Source organism: Belonocnema kinseyi, chromosome 4, assembly GCF_010883055.1.
Source record: "Belonocnema kinseyi isolate 2016_QV_RU_SX_M_011 chromosome 4, B_treatae_v1, whole genome shotgun sequence".
Classification (NCBI taxonomy): domain Eukaryota; kingdom Metazoa; phylum Arthropoda; class Insecta; order Hymenoptera; family Cynipidae; genus Belonocnema; species Belonocnema kinseyi.
The window spans coordinates 67819241-67824027 of record NC_046660.1 but is presented as its reverse complement, the minus strand read 5'-3'; the positions used below and the strand labels follow the sequence as shown (position 1 = coordinate 67824027).

At 32.3% G+C, this 4787-nt stretch overlaps 1 protein-coding gene across 1 annotated transcript in view; it reads left to right on the top strand.

Moving 5' to 3' along the window:
* Positions 1-234: 234 nt before the first annotated feature.
* Positions 235-4787, top strand: part of LOC117171767 (semaphorin-1A-like) — a 470590-nt gene continuing 466037 nt past the window's right edge. Inside the window, exon 1 of the mRNA XM_033359372.1 lies at positions 235-612. The gene's annotated coding sequence lies outside the window, so the exon portion shown is untranslated. The remainder of the gene's footprint in view (positions 613-4787) is intronic.

The window sequence follows — 4787 nt, the reverse complement described above, 5'->3', positions numbered from 1 at the left end:
ACTTTCATTTAACTTATAAAACGGTTGTAGTGAACTATTTTTGAAAAAAATTCACCTTTTTTTAACGACAATAGGTATTGACAAGGATGGGTACTGTGATGACTGAGCCTGAGGTAAGTAAAAGAAGCAAAAGAGAGAAATAGAATGGAGGGAGAAGGAAAGAAGAGTGGGGGTTGGACAGACTGACGCTTGACTTGCCGCTCAGTTGCAACTCGAACGCCGCGCGCGTTGTTTTAGTCTGATCTCTGTGTCAGTTGCGCAATTGTTAGATCGTGTGTACTTTGCGTCTAAACATTTAACCGTTACGTTACTGATGATATTGTTAATAAACGTGTTTTATCTTCAAGTAATTCGGTTATTTCTTCGGAAATAAACAAAAACCCAGAAAGAACATTACGTGGTTAAGTTCAGTGGGCCAGTGAAGACGCGTGTGTTTTTTCCCCATCTCATTCCCCCATATAAGTGTGCTTCCCCAACTGTGATTTTGTTTTGTTGTGAACGTTCTATGTTGTTCGAGTTTGCTTCAAGAAGGCGTCTCTTGGGATTTTTTACACGGTGGGCCCTTTAGGGCCGAAGAGTGTTGCTCCAAAACTTTCCGGAGTTGTTTTTGTGGTAAGTTTCAAGGGTTTCGAGATAGCAAGTTTTCATTTATAGAAAAACAAAAGCCATGTAAAAAGTCGAAAAAGTTTTAATTAAGATTCAAATGAAGGTGAACTTTTTTCGATGACAGGCCAGTGGCCTCTACTGGATCTTAATCGAAACAGTTTACAAACAAACAGTGTTCGAGCATCTCTGGTTCGAGTTATTAGATTTCAGTTTTTTTTTGAGGTTAGAACTAGTTAGAATCTGTGTTCCGTGAGTCCCAACAAAGTCGAAGAAACCTAACCTCTTTATCTTGTTTACTAACGCAGAATCAGTGGAATTTTATCAGCTGTTATCTTCTCTTTGGAGCACCTCACTCTTTAGTCTCGCTCCATAACTTTATAGGTGCATTTTCTGTCCATGGGAAAACTTTTCATTGCACTTTCTTTTACTCTTAAGATCGCCAAGCTTGAAAATCGAATGCCGTTCATTGGTGCGGAACGATGCTTTTCTCTCAGGCTTCGAGTTGCACATAATTTCACATGTGGTGCAGACAGTACAGGGCAGATTTTGCAGCCATTGGTAGATGACGTACTTGGGCCTTTTGGGTCTTAGTATTTGGACACTAGACTAGCGACTGGACTGGGCCATTTCTCAGTGGGTGGTACGCAACGTTTGAATTTTGAAATTAGGAAAGCTACGTTCTTGTTTTAATAGACTTTAAAGATTAAATGTCGGCTTGACACCGATTAGTAATCTCGTAGGACGGTGGGTTTGGGCAACTCGGATTAAGCTTTAAACGAGACCAGATGATTGAGATAGTCTCGAGTTGAAATTGGTGGTCGGGTCGGGGCATTAGGCTTCGATCGAGTTGCTTGATTCGAGGTACAGTCCCAGCATCTGTTTCTCTACCCTTTTATCCAGGTGCGTAACTTGACGATTTTCAAAGACCGCGGGCCCGTCATAAAAAAAATAAGAATAGAGCAATTACTCCTCAATGAATTTGAATAATTCACCATTGATTTACATCTACACATTATAAAGTAGAAGATTTCACGTCAATAGTATTTGATGTTCACCAATTTGGTACGGTTGTGTTTTTTTTTTAAATGTAAACACTTCAGTTTCGAACGAAATTTGTTAGTAATCATTTATAAATAATTTCTATCAAATAGGAATATTAATAAATGTTTATCAAGATTGTACTATATGGTGAGTCACATATTTTTCACTGTTTTAGTTAGTTCCGACATTTTGAGACGATTAGTCGATTCCCTTTTTCAGCTCCTCTTATTTCTTCAGACTACACAGCTATAAATTAAACTTTATTTTCCAGAGTGAAAATAGCTCGTGCTAAAACAGTTCCTAGAACTTTAATGGTTGAAACTGCAACATTGTATGCAAGAGACAGACTTCACAATATTTCCTGTATTCCCCTTTTAAAACAAGTGCTCCTTTTTCCCTATTTTCAAAAAACTTCCGCTTTTTCTTGTTTTTTCGCTTTCATGTGAATTAAATTGAAAGCTAATTCATTGTAATTTTTATATTCTATTTTTGATTGAGAATTCATATTTTTTATTCCCAAATTCAACTATTTTGTTAAAAAGTGATCATTTTTAATAGAAAATTCAAATATTTGGTAGAAAATACATCTTTGTATGTCGATGATTCAACTTTTTGGTTGAAAAGTCAAGGCCGTGCCTATGCTTACCGAACTTTCGATTTAAATAGCCGACTTTTTTCGTTACGAATTGTGGGAAGTGGAAAAGGGGCTATTTTTACCGAAATACAAAATTAAAAATTTGGTGGGACATACAATTATTTTCGTAGAAAATTCAAATATTTGGTTAAAAGTAACTTTTGTTGAAAATTCATTTTAAAAAAATGTCTTGACTGACATTTTTTTCTTGGTTTATATTGCAACTCCTGTCAAAAGTTCTTCTTTTTGTTTTGAAAATTAATATCTTCTGGTAGAAAATTCAAATCTTTGGTTAAAAAGTCACTTGTGTGACAATTCATATAATTTTTTTTTCTTTTCTGACATTTTTTTCTTGGTTTATATTTCAAATCCTGTCAAAAACTTTTTTTTGTTTTGGAAATTAATATCTTTTCGTAGAAAATTATTCTTTTTTGATTAACAAAATTTTGTTGAAACTTGTTTTGTTGAACTGCATTGTTGAGAATTCGTCCTTTTGTAAAAAAATCATTTTGGATTTAAAATTCATCTTTTGTTTGTTAGACATTATTTTGTTGAGAACTCGTCGTTTTTTGTTTAAGTTTCAACTGTTGGTTGATAGTTCACTTTATTTTAATTCAACTATTTGGTTGAAAATTCATCTTTGTAGGTTAAACTGTCACAATTTTTGGTTGAAAATTGACTGTTTGATTAAAATTCCCATTTGAAAATTAAAAAGTCGTAATTTTGCTTATTATTTGAAAATTCAATTCTTTTATAAAAAATTTACCTTTGATTTAAATATTACTCTCTTTTTATAGAAATATCCCATTTTTTGATAAAAAATGCAGATATTCTTTTGAATATTAACGCTTTAACGTCAAAAGTGACATATTTCGGAGTGCCGACTTTAGATATAGACATAGAATATAGATCATGTCCTTTTTGTCCAAGCTTTCGAATAATACCCATAGTTTTCGATATTTAAAATAGCGGCTTGAAAGCGTGACAAATTTTAAATATGTAATAATCATCGTTTTTTTTTTTTTTTAATTTGTTGAGATATTTCCAATGTTAAGTTATAAAGCCAAATTTTTTGAGATAATAATAGCTGTGTTTGATCTCTTTGTATTATAAACAATCATTTAAATGGTCATGAGTTCCAAGAATAGCACATTTGTTACCGAATTTCCAATTTTGTCACCAAATTTTGCTGAGTTACTTACTAAAAAGTTGTATATCGTCTCCGTATATACTCATATTTATTACTTCTACTGCACACACACATGCATATATACACACTATAAAAAAGATTTGTGTAAAATTACAAAGTTTCGGAAAATTACATATTATATCATTATAAATATCACACACTTCACTGTGTGATTTTACAAACGTATGTGAAATTACATCCTCTAGAGTTTTAAATAAAAGGACCCTCGAACAGCAGTGTAATATTACACACTCGATAAAAATAAAATTACACATTCCCTCGTACGAACTTTACATTCAGAAGGGAAAATTCAGTCGCAGCGTGTAAGAATACCATGCGTCGGTAAAATCACTTTCCTGTGATTGAAAATTACATCGAGATTTTTATTTTTACCAAAGATCTTTAATTTTACCCTGGCGGAAACTGTACAATTTTTTATTTATAATTAATTTAAAATTTAGAATAATTAATCATATAATATGTGAATACGAAAGCGTCTCTCGTGTTCGTTGTTTATCGATGCCTTCATCCTTCAGTTTTGGAGCATTTTTATTCTTAATGTGAGGTAATTGACAGCTATGTTCAACTTTTTTGACAGCTTTCACACAAAAATAGACCGAATTCGAGCTATTCCTATTTTGCCTTTTACATTTTCTGCTATTGGAACGGAAAAAAATGCGGTTATTCAAAACGTATATTTCATATTTTTGTTACGGAATATTTAAACATCAAAAAATACCCATATTATCTTATGTGTTTTCGCGTATAAAATTAACGGCCGAATTGGAATATCACAACAGATTCGTAAAGTTACTACAATATACGATGTTCCTTTTATTTACATCCACCAGAGATGTGAAATTCAATAGATTTTTGTTACAGTGCAACCTTTGAGATAGTAACACAGAAAAATTGTGTAAAAAAATGGGAGATTTGGAAACAAAATCGATATTCTTAGAGCTCGTGACCATTTAAATGATTATTTATAATAAAAAGAGATCAAAGACAGCGATTATTAACTAAAAAAATCCGGCTTTATGACATAACATTGAAGATAGCTCAAAAAAATTCTAAACAAAATGATTTTTAAATATTAAAAATTTTTCACGCTATCAAATCACCATGTTGAATTTCGAAAAACTATAGGAATCATTTGAAAGCTCAGACGAAAAATACACGATCTATGTATAATAGTGGGTCCGGATGCAATAAGACCACATAAAATTTTTTCGTGCGAAAACGAAGTCCCCTGGAGGCTTTAGAAAAAATTTTCGAATTTTAATTTTCAAAAGATATATATGGATGTAAAATTTGATT